Raw genomic sequence first — 24069 nt, forward strand, 5'->3', positions numbered from 1 at the left:
GTTCTCTTCATCTGAACGTAACTATGATGTGGGGAATCGGGAACTGTTGGCCATGAAATGGGCATTTGAGGAGTGGAGACATTGGTTGGAGGGAGCCAAACATCAAGTTGTGGTCCTCACTGACCACAAAAATTTGATTTACCTACAGTCGGCTAAACGCTTGAACCCTAGACAGGCTAGGTGGGCCTTGTTTTTTACACGTTTTGATTTTGTGGTCTCTTTCCTTCCTGGAACTAAGAATGTCAAGGCAGACGCCCTCTCTAGGAGTTTCTTTGCTGATTCTCCTGTGGTGACCAAGCCTGCTACCATCTTAGGTGAAGGGGTAGTTCTTTCTGCCATCTCGCCCGATTTGAGACTTGCTCTGCAAGAGTTCCAGGAGGACAAACCTGAGCGTTACCCCAGTGGAAAGTTGTATGTTCCTGACCAGTGGAAGAAGAGAGTGATGTCTGAAGTTCATTGCTCTGCATTGGCTGGTCATCCAGGTATTTTTGGTACTAGAGATCTGGTGAGTCGCTCTTTTTGGTGGCCCACCTTGTCTCATGATGTCAGGAATTTTGTGCAGTCCTGTGGGACTTGCTCCCGGTCTAAATCTTGTTCTTGCTCTAGTGGGTTGTTGATGCCTTTGCCGGTCCCCAGGAGGCCATGGACCCATATTTCAATGGATTTCATCTCTGATATGCCGGTCTCTCAAAGAATGACTGTTATTTGGGTGATTTGTGATAGGTTCTCTAAGATGGTTCATCTTGTACCACTCCCTAAGTTGCCATCTTCCTCTGAGTTGGTGCCCCTGTTTTTGCAACAGGTGGTTCGCTTGCACGGGATTCCTGAGAACATTGTATCTGACAGAGGAGTTCAATTTGTGTCTAAATTTTGGAGGACGTTCTGTTCCAAGTTGGGAATTCAGTTGTCCTTCTCCTCTGCTTTTCACCCTCAGACCAATGGGCAGACAGAGAGAACAAACCAGACCTTGGAGTCGTATTTGAGATGTTTTATTTCCGCTGATCAGGATGATTGGGTTTCATTTTTGCCCTTGGCCGAATTTGCTTTAAATAATAGAGCTAGTTCTGCCACTTTGATGTCACCTTTTTTTGTAACTTTGGGTTTCATCCTCGATTTTCTTCAGGGCAGGTGGAGCCCTCTGCCTGCCCAGGTGTTGACACTGTGGTGGAGAGAATGCACCAGATCTGGGACCAAGTGGTGGATAAGTTATCTCTCTCCCAGGAAAAGGCCCAGCGGTTTTCCAATCGACATAGGACCATTGGTCCCCAGTTTAAGATTGGTGATATGGTGTGGTTATCATCAAAAAATATTGCTATGAAGGTGGCTTCTCCTAAGTTTAAGCCTAGATTTATTGGACCTTACAAGATTTTGGAGATTATTAATCCGGTCTCTTTTCGTTTGGCTCTTCCTGTCACATTTAAGATCCATAATGTGTTCCATAAGTCCTTGTTGAAGAGGTTTGTTGAGCCAGTTGTGCCTGAGGTGGCACCTCTGGACCCTGTATTGGTTGAAGGTAACTTGGAATATGAGGTAGAGAAAATTCTGGATTCCCGTCTGGCTAGACGGAGACTCCAGTATTTGGTTAAGTGGAAGGGTTATGGTCAGGAGGATAATTCCTGGGTCTCTGCCTCTGATATTCATGCCAAAAGATTGGTGCGTGCCTTTCATCGGGTTCACCCTAATCGCCCTGGTAGCGTTGTTGAGGGTTCGGTGACCCCTCCTCAAGGGGGGGTACTGTTGTGAGTTCATTTTCCCCTCCGTCACTGAGGCCTGGTGAACTCCCTATTCTAGTGAAGGAAGGTAGTGAGCCTGATTATCGGGCACCTGGGACTGATGAGGACGATTGGCTGAGTGGAGTCACTGACTGGATTTAAGGCAGCCTTCGCCCTTTCTGCCCTGCGGGTGATTTCTCTGTGGACTCTTGGACTCCAGTCTGATTCCTGCTCTCCTAAAGCTAAGTTTTCTGTTTTGCCTTTTTGCATTTAAGATTTGTTTTTGTTTTTCTTGCTTTTTGGATTCTGCCACTCCCGGCTGGAGTGTGCAGTGTTCCGTTAGCTCTGTCTTCTGAAAGTACCTGAGTGCTGATTTAGTTTTTGAAGCTTAGTTGCTTCAGGGCCATTTTTATATCAGCTTGTTGGCTTTTGTCTCTGATTGGGTTTTGGCAGTTTGCAGACAGCAGCCTTCCTATCCGTTCCTATCTAGGTAGTTTTTGGTCCCCGTCTTTGCTCAGTCTGTCTTTCTGTCTGTGTATGTGTTTTCATCTTGCTTCACCGTCATTATATGTGAGGGGCTGCCTATTGCTTTGGGGTCTGCTCTGGGGCAGTTAGATTTCCCCTTTCCTTCTTTAGGCCTATGTATCTCTCCGGCTGTGATCGAGGGGTCTAGGTCATCGTAGGAACCCCCCACGGCTACTGCTAGTTGTGTTGATAGGTTCAGGGGTCTGCAATCTGATAGTTGCCAACTTCTCTGGTTTTCTGGACTTAGCTAGCATTTATGTTTTTGCCTCCTACTGTGACTCAATCATAACACCGCCCACTTCCACGGACTCTTTCACCACACTTCCTCATTTTTGGGGAAAATGTACCCAAAAAACCACCAACTATATGGTACTGTAAAACAAGGTACAAGGTGTATATAGTAGTGGGGAGAATTGGAATCTCTGTAGACTTCAGGACACAGTTGGATTCTATCAGGCCCTGTTTATTTTACACCGCAATGTGACAGGCAGATTCTGGATGTTGTAAGAAAGGTGGATAGAGGACTGTGGAGAATTGGAACCTCTCTACACTTCAGGACACAGTTGGATTCTGTCAGGCCCTGTGTCTATAACACCGCAATGTGACCGGCAGAAATTGCCTAGTGTATGACAAACTACAAGGTGTATATAGAATTGGGCAGAATTGGAATCTCCCTAGAGTGTAGGTCTGTAAGAAAGGACAAACTCCTCAGCTTTTCCTTACAGAGTCACACACTTAGAAAGCTTTAATTTGGCCGTGATAACAGCCGTTACACGGTACTGAGAGAGGAGCGTGCACGTACACCGCTGTACGGTGTATATAAAATTGTCAAGCTCCATGTTTTTGTATACGGACTGACACACGCTGTCTCTCTCTAGTTTTGAATGTAATCAAACAGCAGATATACTAAACTGTTTGAAAAACGGACAAAACTATAAGATGGAGGTCTGTAAGAATGGACAAACTCCTCGACCTTTCCTTACAGAGTCACACACGTAGATAGTTTCAATTTGGCCGTGATAACAGCCGTTACACAGTACTGAGAGAGTAGTGTGCACGTACACCGCTGTATGGTGTATGTAAAATTGTCAAGCTCCGTGTTTTTGTATATGGACTGGCACACGCTGTCTCTCTCTTGTTTTGAATGTAGTCAAACAGCAAATATACTAAACTGTTTGAAAAACTGACAAAACTATAAAGTGTAGGTCTGTAAGAACGGATAAACTCCTCGACTTTTCCTTACAGAGTCACACACGTAGATAGCTTCAATTTGGCCGTGATAACAGCCGTTACACGGTACTGAGAGAGGAGCGTGCACGTACACCGCTGTACGGTGTATGTAAAATTGTCAAGCTCCGTGTTTTTGTATATGGACTGACACACACTGTCTCTCTCTAGTTTTGAAAGTAATCAAACAGCAAATATACTAAACTGTTTGAAAAACGAACAAAACTATAAGGTGTAGGTCTGTAAGAACACACTTAGATAGCTTCAATTTGGCCCTGATAACAGTCGTTACACGGTACTGTGTGAGGAGCGTACACCGCTGTACGGTGTGTGAAAAAATGAATGCTCACTACCTCACCAGGACAAAACAATACAATTTGGATTGCTTTTAAAAAAGCAGTTTGAACACCAGTGTGCACACAGCAATGCAGCTAGCCTTAAAAGGCAGCCTAATCACCACCAGCGCTGCTGCACAAAAGCAAAAATCTTCACCTTTCACTGCACAGTAACTACAGTGAAAAGCGCTAGCAACAGAAGCAGTTTTTTTTTTCTTTTTGCCTTCCTAATGCTCTCCCTACAGAATTAGCAGCTGCAGCAGCTCTCCCTATTCTGAGATCAGCATGAGTAACATGGCGGTCGGCGTCCCCGCCCTTTTATACCCCCTGTGACGCCACACAAAGCAAGCCAATCACTTGCATGCCCTTCTCCAAGATGGTGGTGACCGCTGCCTATGTCATCACGTTGCCCACAGTGTCCGTTCTTCCTGATTGGCTGAAAAAGGGCACTAAAGCATCTTTTGAAACACGACTTTAGCGCTAAAGTCGCCGACCTCGTGGCCGACCTCACGCTAAGGTCGGGTTTCGTTTCATGAAACCCGACTTTGGCGAAAGTCGGCGACTTTTGAATTTTTTTCGACCCGTTTCACTCAACTCTACAGATGATGTTTTACGCACCCCTGTGATCAAGTTTTGTGAACAATGGGTTTCCAATAGCTGAATATAGAGATCAGGGATAAGTGGCATAGGATGCTGATTCTATGCCTTAAGCTCTCGATAGTCAGTACATGGGCTCAGACCACCACCTTTGCAAAAAATAAAAATCAAACCGGCACCAACATGTAACATTTAGGGTGTGACAAGCCCTTTTTAAAGACTGTCTGTTATATAGTCTTTCATGTCCTGATGTGCTGAACTCAAAATATTATATATTGGTAGTTTTATGCCAGACCAATAGGACAATCAGAACCTCCGTGTGGGTTTAATTTTTTTCACATTCAGACACAGAAAAAACATCAGCAAAATTTCTAAGTAAATAACTGGGTAAGATTTTAGACAAGTTCACAGATAAAGACGTACATTTTTCCTGACACTCAGGGCTCCAGAATACAATATCACATTGCTTATAGTCAATGATATGGGTTAAGTTTACATAACCTAGGGAACTCCAAAACCACAATGGCAAACAGGTTTTTAAGAACAAAAATATTAAATTGACTCAAAATGTAATGTATCCAAAAGCTAAGCACCTCCTTAGCGATTTACCCTTGGTGAGAGGTATATCGCCAGTAGCAGTGAATTTCATAGAAAAACATAATTCTAGCAAAGGAAAACCAATATAATTTGCCACTTTGGCATCAACAAAATTTGATTCTGAACCGCAATCAATAAAGCCTCAAGTTACTCTGATTTTTCTAAATAAGATAAACAGGAAGAAATAATTTTGCAGAGTCATAGTGAAATGCCTGTGTGCCTAGGTGGACATCCCTAGACCCACATAGGCGCTTGCAGTTTTTTGGCAGCGGCTTCAATGAGCAGGCACACACCTGTTGTCCAGACTTTCCATGGTAGCTATAAAGATCCAACTTATGTCATCTGACCCCATGTTATTTATGGGCGTTAGTCAACCCAATCCATTCGGTTTCCTCAGTGCATGTAGTTGGTACTCCAGTCTTTGGTGGAGGTGCAGAGTCAGTGGTGCTGTATTTATTTACGCAGCCGCCTATCAGGATAGATTGCCAGAGACATGGCGACATCAAGGGAAACTGGAGGAAGAAACTGTGCTAACACATCCTTGATTTGGTTAGAAAGTCCAGTACAAAATCTATGGTGAAAGGTCTTGGCATTCCGGTGAATTTCTATGGCCCAGAACCTCAAAGAAAGAGCCAGCTGTAAAGAATTCTGGACCATCAGGCAGTAAGGAGATGGTCCAATCCTGGGAACTCAATCTACAGCAGAGAAGTAATGAAACCCACACATTGGTTCTCAGTAGCTGATGCATACCTGAAGAGAAGGTGATAACATGCTTCAAAGGTAAACAAATTTTTACGGTCAACTGAAAATTGGTCAAGTACAGTAGGTTCCCATATGGAGCAAGAATGGTCAAAGGAGGTACTGCAGTAGCTTGGGCCTAAGCGGCCTTATGATGCTGAATCTGCTATGCAAGATCCTGGACCAACTGAGCCAAGTCTTGCATTTGATCAACCACAGCTTGGAGGTGCTTCATGATTTGTTAATTTATTATGTAAGGGAGCACAATGCAATTCAAACAGGCTGAAGAACAGGAGAGAACAAGAGCAAGTAAAAACTAAACCTGACATCTCCCAGCAATACGCTGGTAGTTTAAATAAGGTGTGGTACTGTTCCATTGGCCACAACAGGGAGTTGATAATTCCTTCTGGGCAGCACACACACCCATACCACAAGCCTGGTAGGCACTACAGGTCTCAGCCACACTAGTATCTTTTCATGGACTGAGTCTGTGCTTCTGGTCATGATGTCCCCTCCATCATCAGATGAATATGGGCATGCTCAGTGACAGAAGCAAACATCGCAGGAGTAAGTTCAGATGGAACTGTGTTGGATTTGTCATTCCGTACCTGCCCTTAATCTTTACTGTAAGGTCTGTGTCTCTCTACCTGGCCTCCACATTTACTGTATGGTCTGTGTCTCTACCTCCCCTCCTTTTGTAGAGTGGGGTCTGTATCTCTCTACCTTTTCTCCTAGGCAGGAAACTACAAAGTTTTGCAGCTATAAAGTCTCCTAAGGGTTTATGCACACAGTCGTAAATGGGATTGTTATATGGTCTTTAATGTGGCACCCAAAAAATTATAGGGGTCCACACTACTAAGTCTACATATCACCTTCTTGTAGCTCCAAAAGCATGCACTGTTACAAAGACAACTTTCCGAGAAGCAATGCCTTCAGGGGAAAACTCTGTGCTTCCTAGATGCGCCATACATAAAGTGCCTACTGGATCATTATATAGACACATAATACACCCATATAGGCCCCATCCTATGGCACAATGATGAAATCCAATTATGTAGCATTTGGAATATTTCATCACCACCCCAAGTGAAAATGATCACAGAAGATAATTTAGCACGCGTTACAACAAAAGCTTTTTAGCTAAGAGCCCACAAAAAGTCCAAGGTTACGTAGCTACATTATAGCCCTAAAAATAATTAATTGCATTTACTCATGTAATGTTAAAAAGTGTAAAAGCTACTCAGCCTAGTAGATAAAATTGCTGTTGATCAAAAACAGAGGGACTGGAGTGAAAGTATTCATTATCTGCAATTACAGACATTTCATGTATTTAACTATTGAAGTTTGTGGTGTCCGTGGGGAAACTGTGCTCTTAATCAGAATAGCATTTCTGGTAAACGCCATCCATTATTAAATCATTACTCGTTTCTCAGGATATTCAAGGGCCATTCTGTAGTTATCAAATCCCGTGCATTACACTACCAAGAATGCTAAAAAATTAGTGAAAAAAATAAACGACACCACAGCAGCTGTAAAAAAAATCACAACTAATACAGTAACATAAATGTGGGCAGTTTTTGGTCTTATTTTATTCTTTTTTTTTTCTTTTACATTTTCCACACGTCTCCAGAGATTTGGGCCTTTTGTTTAATGTTCATTTTGATGTTCTTTAACAGGGGGGCTTTGCTCACAGGATCCTCTGGGGGCGTGTCTTTATCTCTGCATTTATACTCTATGAAGCATGCCCCATTCAGTAAACACCATAAAAAGTAGCAAATAAATATAATCTCTGCAACCGAAACAAACAGAACAACTATATACAGTTGTGGCCAAAAGTATTGACACCCATGCAATTTTGTCAGATAATACTCAGTTTCTTCCTGAAAATGATTGCAAACACAAATTCTTTGGTATTATTATCTTCATTTAATTTGTCTTAAATGAAAAAACACAAAAGAGAATGAAGCAAAAAGCAAAGCATTGATCATTTCACACAAAACTCCAAAAATGGGCCAGACAAAAGTATTGGCACCCTCAGCATAATACTTGGTTGCACAACCTTTAGCCAAAATAACTGCGACCAACCACTTCCGGTAGCCATCAATGAGTTTGTTACATTGCTCTGCTGGAATTTTATACCATTCTTCTTTGGCAAACTGCTCCAGGTCCCTGATATTTGAAGGGTGCCTTCTCCAAACTGCCATTTTTAGATCTCTCCACAGGTGTTCTATGGAATTCAGGTCTGGACCCATTGCTGGCCACCTTAGAAGTCTCCAGTGCTTTCTCTCAAACCATTTTTTAGTACTTTTTGAAGTGTGTTTTGGGTCATTGTCCTGCTGGAAGACCCATGACCTCTGAGGGAGACACAGCTTTCTCACACTGGGCCCTACATTATGCTGCAAAATTTGTTGGTAGTCTTCAGACTTCATAATGCCATGCACACGGTCAAGCAGTCCAGTGCCAGAGGCAGCAAAGCAACCCCAAAACATCAGGGAACTTCTGCCATGTTTGACTGTAGGGACCGTGTTCTTTTCTTTGAATGCCTCTTTTTTTCTCCTGTAAACTCTACATTGATGCCTTTGCCCAAAAAGTTCTACTTTTGTCTCATCTGACCAGAGAACATTCTTCCAAAATGTTTTAGGCTTTTTCAGGTATGTTTTGGCAAACTCCAGCCTGGCTTTTTTATGTCTCGGGGTAAGAAGTGGGGTCTTCCTGGGTCTCCTACCATACAGTCCCTTTTCATTCAGACGCCGATGGATAGTACGGGTTGACACTGTTGTACCCTCAGACTGCAGGGCAGCTTGAACTTGTTTGGATGTTAGTCGAGGTTCTTTATCCAACATCCGCACAATCTTGCGTTGAAATCTCTTGTCAATTTTTCTTTTCCGTCCACATCTAGGGAGGTTAGCCACAGTGCCATGGGCTTTAAACTTCTTGATGACACTGCGCACGGTAGACACAGGAACATTCAAGTCTTTGGAGATGGACTTGTAGCCTTGAGATTGCTCATGCTTCCTCACAATTTGGTTTCTCAAGTCCTCAGACAGTTCTTTGGTCTTCTTTCTTTTCTCCATGCTCAATGTGGTACACACAAGGACACAGGAAAGAGGTTGAGTCAACTTTAATCCATGTCAACTGGCTGCAAGTGCGATTTATTTATTGCCAACACCTGTTAGGTGCCACAGGTAAGTTACAGGTGCTGTTAATTACACAAATTAGAGAAGCATCACATGATTTTTCGAACAGTGCCAATACTTTTGTCCACCCTCTTTTTTATGTTTGGTGTGGAATTATATCCAATTTGGCTTTAGGACAATTCTTTTTGTGTTTTTTCATTTAAGACAAATTAAATGAAGATAATAATAACAAAGAATTTGTGTTTGCAATCATTTTCAGGAAGAAACTGAGTATTTTCTGACAAAATTGCAGGGGTGTCAATACTTTTGGCCACAACTGTACTTAGGGGAGCAGCAAGAATAATATAAAAACAAAAACTGCCCACTTTTGACCTGGAAAAAGGTCCTCTGTAAAGAGAACTGATTACTTGCGCATAATATGCAATTGTTTATCTGGTATAAATTCCATTGTATTCTAGAATCTACCCTCCTTTTTTGTTTATTCTTAGGAACAGCGTAACGCTCCTCTCCTAAGACATGGCCCCTTCTTCCCTGTATGTAACTGTAATCTTCATAGCCAAAGGGGCTCATGAAGACATCCATAAAGAAGAGCTGAAGACCACTCCCCCTTGGTTAACAAAAACAGATTTACATACAAGGAAAAGAGGTGGTTTGCTCAGGAACAGAGAGGCGCAGGTATAAAATATATTTTAATATTTATTTATTTATTTTTTGTGTATAGTTATGACAAGTGTCAGATCCTTTTTATGGCCTTTTTTTTGGAATTTGATAATGATGGCCTATATTTTGAATCAATATTGAGTTTCGGCTTCTGACACCCCCTGTCAATCAGCCAAGTGACAGGCAGGGCTGCAATCCCTTTGTTGTTTATTAGACATAGTGCCATACATTTGGTAGTGGCTGAGCCTGGTATTGCATTCAGGACCCCACAGATCTATTATTGATACCCTAAGAGTAAGCCATTAGTTTCATAATCCCTGAAAGCTCCCTTAAATAACACTCCAGCTATCAATGGACATTTTACGGATAGGGGCAAGCAGCGGCGATGCGGGGTGGCGGCTGGCAGGCCACCTGCGCAGCCAGCGACTGCAACGGAGGACCCGCGGCGAGGCAACTGCCCGGGCCTTGCTGCGGGCTGGAGCGGGACAGTGGTGGCCGCCGACGGCACAGAACTAGCCGCGGCCACGGGTAGAAGCGGGGCGGCTGCGGGCGGCGGGAGACAGACCGCAGCTTCGGGCTGAAGTGAGGCGTCAGCGGCCGCTGGTGTCCGCGGGCAGGCCGCAGGCGCGGGCAGGAGCGAGGCGGCAATGGCCGCGAGTGACCGCGGGCAGGCCGCAGCCGCGGGCTGGAGGAAGGCGGCGGCCGCTGGTCGACGCGGGGCAGCGGTTCTCGGATAGTCGTCTCGGCGCCGTCCCACTGATGTCCAGGGGGAGTATCTCTCCTGTCACTGGCCTCCTTCCTGGCTCTGGTAAGTCGCTCTGGCTCTCAGTCGCTCCCACGATCTCCTGCTCCTTCTGTCTCGTCTCGTTCTGCTGACTCACTGTGACTCGCGTTCCCTGCCCCTTTTATATTGGCTCCTCCCCCAGCCCACCTGTCAGTCTCCACGGTCCGTCCATGAACTCTGTCCCCCGGAAACAGTTTCCCCCGGAACCCAGGTGACGGTCCCCTTGGTTCCGACCCGGACACTCGGCGGGGACCCTCTCTCCCACAAAGCCACAAAGCTTTTGGGAGAATGTCCTATGGACAGATGAGACAAAAATGGAACTTTTCAGCAAGGCACATCAGGTCTATGTTCACAGATGGAAAAATGAAGCATATCAAGAAAAGAACATTGTCCCTACTGTGAAACATGGAGGAAGCTCTGTTATGTTTTGGGGTTGCTTTGCTGCATCTGGCACAGGGTGTCTAGAATCTGTGCAGGGTACAATGAAATCTCAAGACTATCAAGGGATTCTAGAGAGAAATGTGCTGCCCAGCATCAGAAAGCTTGGTCTCAGTCGCAGGTCATGGGTCTTGCAACAGGATTATGACCCAAAATACACATCTAAAAACACCCAAGAATGGCTAAGAGGAAAGCACTGAACTATTCTGAAGTGGCCTTCTATGAGCCCTGACCTACTGTATATCCTATTGAGCATCTTTGGAAAGAGCTGAAACATGCTATCTAGAAAATGCAACCTTCAAACACAAGACAAATGGAGCAGTTTGCTCTTGAGGAGTGGGCCAAAATACCTGTCGAGAGGTGCAGAAGTCTCATTGACAGTTACAGGAATCGTTTGATTGCAGTGATTGCCTCAAAAGGTTGTGCAACAAAATATTAAGTTAAGGGTAACATAATTTCTGTCCAGGCCTATTTCACAAGTTTTTTTTTTTAAATTCTGTGGAAGCATGGTTGAAAAGCAATGACTGACTTTCATTTGTTCAGTTTCATAGATTTTTAATTTATTATTACTTTGGTCAGATTCAAGTTATTTCTGTCACCATTGTGGGTTTTTCTGTCATTTAAACGAGGGGAACCAACAATATTGACCAGGCTCTAGCCATATATTTTGACGCCACGGTGGCTCAGTGGTTAGCACTGCAGCCTTGCAGCGCTGGAGTCCAAGGTTCAAATCCCACCAAGGACAACATCTGCAAGGAGTTTGTATGTTCTCCCCATGTTTGCGTGGGTTTCCTCCGGTTTCCTCCCACACTCCAAAGACATACTGATAGGAAATTTAGATTGTGAGCCCCAATGGGGACAGTGATGAAAATGTGTGCAAACTGTAAAGCGCTGCGGAATATGTTAGCTCTATATATAAATAAAGATTATTAAGCTTTATACAGGTTGTATTTGTATAAAGGCTGTATATAGGGTATAACTGTATGTAGGCTGTAGCTGTGTATATAGTGTTTAAGTGTATACAAGGTGTAGCTGTTTATAGGCTGTAGCTATATAAATGTTGTCGTTGTACAGTATATAGGCTGTAGCTGTGTATATATAGTACGTCGCTGTATATAGGCTGTAGTTGTATATAGGATGTGGCTGTATAGAGGGTGCAGCTATGTGTAGATTGTGGCTGTATATAGTGTGCAGTTGTATATTGGGTGTAGCTGTATATAGAGTTTATTTGTATAAATGCTGTAGCTGTGTATAGGACACAACTGTATATAAGGTGTAGCTGTATACAGGCTGTAGTTGTATAAAGGGTATAGCTGTATCTAGGATGCAGCTGTATATACTGTAGATTGTGGATGTATATAGGGTGTAGCTGTATATAGACTTTAACTGTATATAAGGCTTTGCTGTATATAGGCTGTAGCAGTATATAGATTGTGGCTGTATATAGGGTGTAGCTGTATATTGGCTGTATATAGATCATGGCTGTATATTGTCACGTGCCCCGTCCTGTGTGACATGGCCAGCGGGCCGGTAACTATTACAACCGGACACGGCACGTGTAATTGTCCAGTGTGACGCGGCCCGTAGGCCGGTAACTAATACAACAAGACACAGGGGATAGGGAAACATTTACAACGGTGGGCCCTGCGATAGGTAACGGGGGATGCGGAGACCTCCTGCACTCCCCTGAGTCAGAGTCCCTACACTCCTAACGTTCCCTATACAGGCTCCTCACCTGTCGTTGATCAGGATACCTGTCACCCTAGCACACCCTACACCTATACCCTACTAGGGAGCTGGATGGTGCAGGCACTGGCCCCACCGCTGTACTGACACCAACATGAGGAAAAGTGACAAACAGGGAAACACTTAGCTTTATAGAAAAAAGTTGATTCAGCTCACCCTTATAGTGATGTCCACACCGCACATGAGTAGTTCTATCCGAGCAAGGAAGCGTCTCTGCTTGACGTCAGGTACTTGTGAAAAAAGAAGGTATCCAGCTCCGGAGATAAAATCCAAAATCTTTATTGAAACAAATTAAAAGGTAATAAGCTGCTTGATAACCAGTGTATACTGGAGGAAGGAATGTTCTAGATAACTGGACGCGTTTCGAACACGTGTAGTGCTCTTAGTCCTCAGGATACCTGTCACCCTAGCACACCCTACACCTATTCCTTACTAGGGAGTTGGGTGGTGCAGGCACTGGCCCCACCGCTGTATTAACACCAACATGAGGAAAAGTGACAAACAGGGAAACACTTAGCTTTGCTCTGATGCACCTGCTCCAGGCAACAGAGTCCAACACCTGAGTGCATCTTCCTCCCACCGTGTCCAACACCTGGGTGCAGCTGTCCAGCAACGAAGTCCAGCACCTGAGTGCAGCTGTCCAGCAACGGAGTCCAGCACCTGAGTGCAGCTTCCAGCAAAAGAGTCCAGCAACTGAGTGCAGCTCTACACCATAGCTGCCATTCCACCAAGCATTGCAAGAATTCTTAACTGACACCATAGCTGCCACTCCACCATGCTTTACACAAACTCCTCGCTGACACCATAGCTGCCACTCCAGGACTCTGACTGAGTTGTCCTGGACTCTCCTCAGCACCATTGTGCAGCCTTGGAGCAAACAGAGTCCACCACCTGCGTGCAGCTGTCCAGAAACAGAGTCCAGCATATGAGTCCAGCTTTCCGCAAAAGAGTCCAGCATCTTGAGTCCAGCTTTCCAGCAACCGAGTCCAGCATCATGAGTGCAGCTCTACACCATAGCTGCCACTCCACCAAGCCATGCAAGAACTCCTTGCTGACACCATAGCTGCAACCCCACCAAGCCATGCCAGCCCTCCTCGCAGACACCATAGCTGCCACTCCAGGACTCTCACTGAGCTGCCCGGGACTATCCTTCAGCTCCATCCTTCACCCAGCATGGTTGGAAAAGACCAACAATATCACCAAACATCAGTGAGCACAACTGACACACTTTTATTGGGTAAACACACCTGTTAGTGATTCCCGTGCAATTACACTAACCACCACCGGGGGCCAAACTATCTCTAAAAACACCAGTGCGATGACCATACTGGCCACCGGGGGCAAACAGAACAAAAGACACCACCGTTTAATAATCCTAATGGCCACCGGGGGCAAACCCAACTCCGAGCACATAGCTCACGGAAAAAAAAGGTTACTTTGCATTATATCAGTCATGATCCAGCATGGATCATGACATATATATAATGCAGCTATATATAGGGTGTAGCTGTATATGGGCTGTAGCTGTATACAGGCTGTAGTTGTATATAGTATAAGGTATAGCTGTATATAGATTTTGGCTGTATATAGTGTATAGTTGTATATAGGGTGTAGCTGTAAATAGGACATAGCTGTATGTAGATTTTGGCTATATATAGGATATAGCTGCAGGGTCGGACTGGCCCACCTGAGGATTGTCCGGTGGGCCCAGGCACTTTCACCTGCTGGCATACTGGCCAGCAGCTGCCTAGGGCCCCCACTTCTCCAGGGGTCCCCAGCCAGTGGCTATGGGGCCCCTGAGTCAAGGGGGCACGCCCTGTGCCAGCGGAGCAGCAGTGGAGCAGCAGCAGGTGACAGGAAGCCATGCCTGTCCCCGATGCTAAAGAGAAATGAATATTAACGCTTCCCCACGCCCCCATGGGCATGGAGAGGAGTGAATACCATTTCTCTTTAATAGCGGGCAGCATTAGCTGCAGGCTGCAGCTAGCACTGCCTGCATGTAAAGCCCCACCACCACATCACACACACACACACTCAGACAGACATACAGCACACTCACCTCTCTGCAAGTTCCCTGCAGCACATGCTGACTCACTGCCCGGCGCTTCCTGTCTGAGAAAGCCCAGCTGGATGACGTCATCATCCAGTGCGCTGGTTCAGACAGAAAGCTACCGGCAAGGAAGAGGCTGCTGGGTTGTGCTGCGGGGAACTTGCTGAAAGGTGAGTGGTGCTTTGTGTCTGTCTGTCTGCCTGCGTGTGTGTATGTGGTGCGGTGCTTTGTGTGTGAGTATGAGAGAGGTGCAGTGCTGTGTGTGTTTGTTGGCAATGATGGGGTGCTGTGAAAGGACAGTGATGGTGGTGGGGGGAGGCAATGATGGAGGTAATGAAATAGACAATGATGGGGGTGGGGGGAGGCAATGATGGAGATGATGAAATTGGCAATGATTGTGGTGGGGGAAGCAATGATGGAGGTGATGGGCAATGATTGTGGTGTGGGGAGGTAATGATGGCATTGATGAAATGGACAATGATGGTGGTGGGGGTGGGGGGAGGCAATGATGGAGGTGATGAAATGGGCAATGATGGGGTGGGGGGAGGCAATGATGGAGGTGATGAAATGGGCAATGATGGGAGTGGGGGGGGCAATGATGGAGGTGTTGAAATGGGCAATGATGGGAGTGGTGGGGGAGAAAGCAATGATGGTTGTGGTGTAAAGGACATTGATGGTGGTGGGGAAGGAGGCAATGATTGAGATAGTGGAATGGGCAATGATGGGAGTGGTGGGGAGAATGATGTGGTGGTGGGGGAGAAGGCAATGATGTAGGTGGTCATGAGGACAATGATGGGGTGGAGGGGGGAGAACAATGATGGAGGTGGAGAGGGGCTGCATTATATCCAATGAGGGGGGCTGCATGGGGACTACATTATATTCTGTGGGGGGACTGCATTTTTCTCTCAGGGGACTACATTATATTCTGGGGCTACAGTATACTCTGTGAGGGGCTGCATTATTCTCTCAGGGGACTACATTATATTCTGGGGGGCTACATCATACTCTATGAGGGGGAAAAATTATGGCCTATGAAGGGGCTGCAGTATATTCTATGGTGGGGCTGCATTATATTCTGTGGTGGGTCTGCATTATACTATATGAGGGGCGCTGCATTAGATTCTATGATGGGGACTACATTATACCTTATGAGGGGGTTGCATATTTTGTGGGGTGCTGCATTATATTCTATGAGGTGGGCTGCATCATATTCTATGAGAGGGGGCTGAATTATATTCTATGAGGGATGCTACATTATTTTATGAGGGAGGCTACAATGTATTCTATGAGGGGGCTACATTATATTCTATGAGGAGGGCACATTATATTCTATGAGGGGGCTACATTATATTCTATGAGGGGGCTACCCCAACCCCTGCTACATAATTAAGACCTGTGCTACCTTATATTATATCCTGATATTAGCGTGTTTTACCACACAATTGATGATCTTGTATTTATTTCTATGTAGCTACATAGTAGACCCCAAGAATGATTTTGTCTAGTGGGCCCAAGGTGCTCCAGATCGACGCTGTATAGCTGTCTACATATTGTGACTGTATATAGAGTATAGATATATATAGGGAGTAGCTGTATATAGGGCATAGCTGAATACAGGGTGTAACTGTATATAGGGTGTAGCTGTATATAGATTGTAGCTGAATATAGTGTATAACTGTATATAGGGTGTAGCTGTATATAGATTGTGGAAGTATACAGGATGCAGCTGTATAGTGTAGCTGTATGTACAGTGTAGCAGTATATAGGGTGTAGCTGTATACAGGGTGTAGAAGTATATAGCATGTAGCTGTATATAGATTGTGGCTATATTTTGGATATAGCTGTTTATAGGGTGTAGCTGTATATAAGGTGTAGCTGTATACAGGCTGTAGATGTTTATAGGGTGTAGCTGTATACAGGCTGTTTATGTATACAGGGTGTAGCTGTATATAGGGTGAAGCTGTATATCGGCTGTAGATATATATAGGCTTTAGCTTTATACAGGCTGTAGTTGTATATAGTGTGTAGCTGTATATAGGGTGTAGCTGTGTACAGGCAGTAGATGTATATAGGGTATAGTTGTATATCGGCTGTAGCTGTATATAGGCTGTAGCTGTATACAGGCTGTAGATGTGTATAGGGTGTAGCTGTATACTGGCTGTAGATGTATACAGGGTGTAGCTGTATATAACATGTAGCTGTATATAGATTGTAGCTGTATATAGGGTGTAGCTTTATACAGGCTGTAGATGTATATAGGGTGTAGCTATATACAGAGTGTAACTGTATATAGGGTGTAGTTGTATATAGGCCGTAGCTGCATATAGGCTGTAGATGTATATAGGGGGTATCTGTATACATGGTGTACCTGTAGATTTGTATATGGTGTACCTATATATAGAGTGTAGCTGTATACAGGCTGTAGATGTATATATGGTGTAGCTGTATATAGGGTGTAACTGTATACAGGCTGTAGATGTATATAGGGTGTAGCTATATATAGAGTGTAACTGTATATAGGGTGTAGTTGTATATAGGCCGTAGCTGCATATAGGCTGTAGATGTATATAGGGGGTAGCTGTATACATGGTGTACCTGTAGATTTGTATATGGTGTACCTATATATAGAGTGTAGCTGTATACAGGCTGTAGATGTATATAGGGTGTAGCTGTATATAGGGTGTAACTGTATACAGGCTGTAGATGTATACAGGCTGTAGATATATATAGGGTGTAGCTGTATATAGGGTGTAGCTGGATATAGGGTGTAACTGTATACAGGCTGTAGATGTATACAGGCTGTAGATGTATATAGGGTGTAGCTGTATATAGGCTGTAGCTGTAGATGTGTATATGGTGTAGCTATATATAGAGTGTAGCTGTATATAGGGTGTAGCTGTATATAGAGTGTAGCTGTATATAGGGTGTAGCTGTATATAGAGTGTAGCTGTATACAGGCTGTAGATGTATATAGGGTGTAGATGGATATAGGGTGTAACTGTATACAGGCTGTAGATGTATACAGGCTGTAGATGTATATAGGGTGTAGCTGTATATAGGCTGCAGCTGTAGATGTGTATATGGTGTAGTTATATATAGAGTATAGCTGTATACAGGCTGAAGATGTGTATATGGTATAGCTGTATATAGGGTGTAGCTGGATATAGGGTGTAACTGTATATAGGCTGTAGCTGTATACAGGCTGTAGATGTGTATATGGTGTAGCTGTATATAGGGTGTAGCTGTATACAGGCTGTAGATGTGTATATGGTGTAGCTGTATATAGGCTGTAGCTGTGTACAGGCTGTAGCTGTGTACAGGCTGTAGATGTATATAGGGTGTAGATGTATATAGGGTGTAGCTGTATATAGGGTGTAGATGTGTATATGGTATAGCTGTATATAGGGTGTAGCTGTATATAGGCTGTAGCTGTGTACAGGCTGTAGATGTATATAGGGTGTATATGTATATAGGGTGTAGCTGTATATAGGGTGTAGCTGTATATAGGCTGTAGCTGTGTATATGGTGTAGCTGTATATAGGGTGTAGATGTGTATATGGTGTAGCTGTATATAGGGTGTAGCTGTATATAGGCTGTAGCTGTGTACAGGCTGTAGCTGTATGTAGGGTGTATATGTATATAGGGTGTAGCTGTATATAGGGTGTAGCTGTATATAGGGTGTAGCTGTATATAGAGTGTAGCTGTATACAGGCTGTAGATGTATATAGGGTGTAGCTGGATATAGGGTGTAACTGTATACAGGCTGTAGATGTATACAGGCTGTAGATGTATATAGGCTGTAGATGTATATAGGGTGTAGCTGTATATAGGCTGCAGCTGTAGATGTGTATATGGTGTAGCTATATATAGAGTATAGCTGTATACAGGCTGAAGATGTGTATATGGTATAGCTGTATATAGGGTGTAGCTGGATATAGGGTGTAACTGTATACAGGCTGTAGATGTATACAGGCTGTAGATGTATATAGGGTGTAGCTGTATATAGGCTGTAGCTGTAGATGTGTATATGGTGTAGCTATATATAGAGTGTAGCTGTATATAGGGTGTAGCTGTATATAGAGTGTAGCTGTATACAGGCTGTAGATGTGTATATGGTGTAGCTGTATATAGGGTGTAGCTGTATACAGGCTGTAGATGTGTATATGGTGTAGCTGTATATAGGGTGTAGCTGTGTATAGGCTGTAGCTGTGTACAGGCTGTAGATGTATATAGGGTGTAGATGTATATAGGGTGTAGATGTATATAGGGTGTAGCTGTATATAGGGTGTAGATGTGTATATGGTGTAGCTGTATATAGGGTGTAGCTGTATATAGGCTGTAGCTGTGTACAGGCTGTAGATGTATATAGGGTGTATATGTATATAGGGTGTAGATGTATACAGGCTGTAGATGTATATAGGGTGTAGCTGTATATAGGCTGTAGCTGTAGATGTGTATATGGTGTAGCTATATATAGAGTGTAGCTGTATATAGGCTGTAGCTGTAGATGTGTATATGGTGTAGCTGTATATAGGGTGTAGCTGTGTATAGGCTGTAGCTGTGTACAGGCTGTAGATGTATATAGGGTGTAGATGTATATAGGGTGTAGCTGTATATAGGGTGTAGCTGTATATAGAGTGTAGCTGTATACAGGCTGTAGATGTGTATATGGTGTAGCTGTATATAGGGTGTAGCTGTATACAGGCTGTAGATGTGTATATGGTGTAGCTGTATATAGGGTGTAGCTGTGTATAGGCTGTAGATGTGTATATGGTGTAGCTGTATATAGGGTGTAGCTGTATATAGGGTGTAGCTGTATATAGAGTGTAGCTGTATACAGGCTGTAGATGTGTATATGGTGTAGCTGTATATAGGGTGTAGCTGTATACAGGCTGTAGATGTGTATATGGTGTAGCTGTATATAGGGTGTAGCTGTATACAGGCTGTAGATGTGTATATGGTGTAGCTGTATATAGGGTGTAGCTGTGTATAGGCTGTAGCTGTGTACAGGCTGTAGATGTATATAGGGTGTAGATGTATATAGGGTGTAGATGTATATAGGGTGTAGCTGTATATAGGGTGTAGATGTGTATATGGTGTAGCTGTATATAGGGTGTAGCTGTATATAGGCTGTAGCTGTGTACAGGCTGTAGATGTATATAGGGTGTATATGTATATAGGGTGTAGATGTATATAGGGTGTAGCTGTATACAGGCTGTAGATGTGTATATGGTGTAGCTGTATATAGGGTGTAGCTGTATATAGGCTGTAGCTGTGTACAGGCTGTAGATGTATATAGGGTGTATATGTATATAGGGTGTAGCTGTATATAGGGTGTAGCTGTATATAGGCTGTAGCTGTGTACAGGCTGTAGATGTATATAGGGTATAGATGTATATAGGGTGTAGCTGTATATATTGTGTAGCTGTATATAGGCTGTAGCTGTGTACAGGCTGTAGATGTATATAGGGTGTAGATGTATATAGGGTGTAGCTGTATATAGGGTGTAGTGCTGTATGTACTAATCTATTAATATGGTGTTTCTCCTCTCACACATCTATGGTGTCCCCAATTTACTGTAACTGTGCCCTGACTACTATGATGTCTTGGAAGTGATGCCCTCTTGGTTTGTCCTTGTCCTTACAGCTGCGTGCCTGTCACAAAACGTCTGGGAAAAATTAATTTCAGTTTGGCTTTTTCCGCTGACACTCTCTTGAATCCATTCTATCCCATGACGTGACCGGCTATGACTCACCCCCGCTTTGGTGACAGCTTGTCCCATTGTTATCCATGCTCTCAAACACTGAAACCCTTTTCATCTATTCTCTGTAAATGAAATCTTGGACTAAAAAAGAGAGTCTGACAAGAAAGCCACTGATAGTCATTAATTAATTTTATATCTTCTTTTACACCCCCTATTGGTGAAACGTCACCTCGCAAGCATTAGTGGTTGTTTACATGGGGTTCGGCAAGATACCCAATAACTGATTTTGGGTTGTAAAGTTTCATTTGCAACATTTTCAGGACTTTTCTGAGGCAAACAGAGGAAATTATTCTCATCCGGATGTAGAGGACATGTGTGTTCACTTCTAAGCCTTTGTATACACAGAGCATTACCAACAAGACCTACAAGGTTATTTGTGACTAGGCCATGGTGACAAGAGACTGCCACCAAAATTTATTGTAAATAGGGATAGGTGCCCATTATTAACCCATGCCAACCTGATGTTATGGCAGGCCAGTACAACCCTGACTGAACTATGTGGTTGGCCATAGACTGTCCGCTTAACATTTATAAGCATAAATAGCTGAATATTAAAACAAACAACAACAACAAACACCTGATCAGATGATTGTACCATAAACTACTGATTATCGTCAAACCTTTTAAGAATTATGAAACTTTTAAGAATTTATGAAATATTACAAACATTAAAGAAATTAATTATGCAGTAACACATTCTATACTGGGTTGGTTTACAATGGCACAAATATAAGGCCCACTGTGGTTCCCTTACATCTAAAATTAGATATTTTAGTAATCCACAATATTGGACAAAAATCAATATACAACAAGTTTCTAATTGCAAATCTAGTATTTCGGTATTTTATAGCAACTTCAGGCAACAGAGAAGCAACATATACTATTTTAGCCTGCAGGCTACACCCCTCGGCTTCCCTGCGTCGGTGGAGATCTGATGGTATCACTCAATATACAACAGTTGGTACAATGTATCCATATGTGCCCACACCTCTACATCCCCCAATGCATTTTGCAAGCTGAAAATATCCAATAAAGTTACAAAGTGCTTGTGCATTATTTCTGATATGAATATATATATATTTTATTTTTAATTGTAAAATTGGCAAGAAAGAACTAGGAACCAGCTGGAGGATTTCATTACCAGGTGACTTCTGACCGTGGTATGCTGTAGTTATCAGTCATTTCAGGCTGGGGAGAGGCTGACTGCATTGAGGCTACTTTGTATAGTTCAACCTCCTCTACAGAAAGAACAGGATCTCAAATGACATTATTATATTATTATATGTACACCTCATTGCTATGATTTTTTAAATGGGCCAGAATTTTGGGATTAATTGCCCTTTAAGTCAACACTTATATCATGGACATAAATGGGTGTAATATTGTCCAGAGTGATACCGTTATGGATTATATGTACGGTATATTTGTAAATATGCTAAGGTTCACATAAATACCTAGAGGATACGGATACATTGTATTACATATGGTATGGGGTGTAAAGACATACCGAGACCATAAGGTCAGTAACAAATGGTCATTTCTAATCCATCCATGTAAAACCTCCGATCACAACCTTATAGGAGACCTTGTGTTATGCTAAAGGATGCTGACAGGAATCGCTCTATAATTAATGACCATTTCAAAGGAAGTGACCGCTTCTGATGAGTCAGGTGAATTCAGTAATGTAGACGACTGCAGCGAAAAGGGGGGGTAAATTAAAAAAATAAAATGGAGATTCTCCTAGGAAGCACAGTTTCTTCCCTCGGAGACGTAACAAAACCGAATGATGTTTTTTTTCCCCGTCTGATAAATTATCTTTTTGTTGTATACGCCAATAATCAGGTCCTGCATGGCCGCACATCTATATCATGGTGCTCTTTTCATCTTTTGAAAACAAAGGGCCCCTTTGGGAGATGATCCGGCACCAGGCCCGCCCGGGAATCAAATCAATGAGAAAGGGACGTGCAAGGTGACAAGAACTTCATCATAAAATGCGACCGCTGCCCTGAAATTTTGGGAGACGATCCCAAGGCCGAGGACGTGATCAGACCCACCGTATGAACCTTCTCAGTGCATCCATAAAACTGATACATTAGAGCCATCGGTGCAGGTTTTTGTTTTTACGCTCACAGTTAGGGTTCATCTCATCGCATCTACTCATCAAAAGCAAATTACACCAGGTAATCACTATGTACTGATCTGGTGATGTCCATAAAAAAAAATGCTGTACATTTTGGGAAATGCGCAAAAGAAATCAATGGTGTCACATTAGTTACAATATGCAGCATAGCCGGCGCTTATGAAACCAAAGAGTGCCATCTAATGGAGCAAAATGATGATGACACTTGAGGCATTAGCAGGGATGGTGATGGTCTGCATCCTGATGTGCTGGCGGTGCCTCAATCCGTATTACATAAAGTGAGAAAATCCTTATCCCCTCTCATCCATAAAACTGGGAAGGATCAGGAAATTGTCTATATGTCACCGGTCCCGAATAGCTAAATCCACCAATTCATATACTATTTCACTGCATTATCCGTCCGGGACAAATCAGCACGTTCTAAGAGGTCATTAAAAAATAATATTCTATTTATTTATTTATTTTTGGTCTTCTATTTTTTTTTCCATCCAACATGCAAGTCTAATTAATCCTTACTTGGCTGTCACAAATTAGGGCCCTACAAAAATGGAAAAGCCGGACCAGGTAAGTCCCATGGATGAAGACCTATAGGGTAAAAAAACAAATCAAATGGATCGTTGGGATCTAGCCACATTCTCCTGCAGACAGTGCCCAAATTCTAGCAGCAACCTGAGTCATGTAAGGAGGAGACCATACAATAATGCCAGCTCTGCATTGTGTCTACACCAATGTCCCGGGGTATCAGGAAACACTGCCCTACTGTTTGCGCACAACCAATATATGACCTTTATTGGAGACACTAACTTCAGATAAAGGGAAGATGTGATTTTATTATTTTTTTTTTTTTTTTTTTTTTTTTACAACCTCCCATTTTTCCCTCCCATTTTACCTAGTCTGCATCATTTATTCACCAAGTGGCATCAGGACCACCACAGGCCTCTAAATCAAGGTGGCACCGAATGCAGCAGTGCCAGCACATAGCATCACAGCTGTCCTCATACATTGTAGCAAAAGCATAGCAAAATACAGGGGGTGTTACAGTAACCCCCTCCAATCTCATGCACTGCAGCAAACATTATTAGTAAACCAGGCAGGGACCTGCCATAACAGCAATGCTCAAAGCAAACAAAAAAAAAAGAGCTGCAGGCTTACCTGATGTGGGAGAAACTCTGCAAATCATATCAGAAGAGGGATCTGCACCAACAAAATGATCAAGATGGAATGCTGCTCCTGCTCAAGAGGCACAAAAGCTGACAAAGCATTTACCCTTAATCCATTTTGCCTGAAAAAGACCGTGAAGCTCCTCCACAAGCTTCTTCTTTTCTCTCTCTGCTTCCTGCTCTGAGCATCACTCCACAGTGGCTAATATATACCAAGAAAAGGCTTACAGAAGCAGAGAAGGCAGCAAGCAGCAGTGGACTCCAGCGCCACCTGCTGCACCAAGCTCTAACTGCAGCATGCAGCTAGCACACGTTTGCAACAAATATTCTGCAAAGGCTTTGCCGCATGACTGACAGCACAGAGGGGATGAATATTTTAGAGAAAGGAGCAGTGCATACCCTAAAATGACAAATGCTTTAAATAGGTATAAGATGATGCATGAATATTCTCCTGGCTTC

At 43.4% G+C, this 24069-nt stretch overlaps 1 protein-coding gene across 1 annotated transcript in view; it reads right to left on the bottom strand.

Moving 5' to 3' along the window:
• LOC141049367 (sodium channel protein type 2 subunit alpha-like) overlaps positions 1-23808 on the bottom strand; it is a 262445-nt gene extending 238637 nt beyond the window's left edge. The window contains exon 1 of the mRNA XM_073545763.1: positions 23603-23808. The gene's annotated coding sequence lies outside the window, so the exon portion shown is untranslated. The remainder of the gene's footprint in view (positions 1-23602) is intronic.
• Positions 23809-24069: the final 261 nt, after the last annotated feature.

The sequence above is a fragment of the Dendrobates tinctorius genome, unplaced genomic scaffold (genome assembly GCF_039654945.1).
Source record: "Dendrobates tinctorius isolate UK_male_01 unplaced genomic scaffold, ASM3965494v1 ptg000143l, whole genome shotgun sequence".
NCBI classification, from domain to species: domain Eukaryota; kingdom Metazoa; phylum Chordata; class Amphibia; order Anura; family Dendrobatidae; genus Dendrobates; species Dendrobates tinctorius.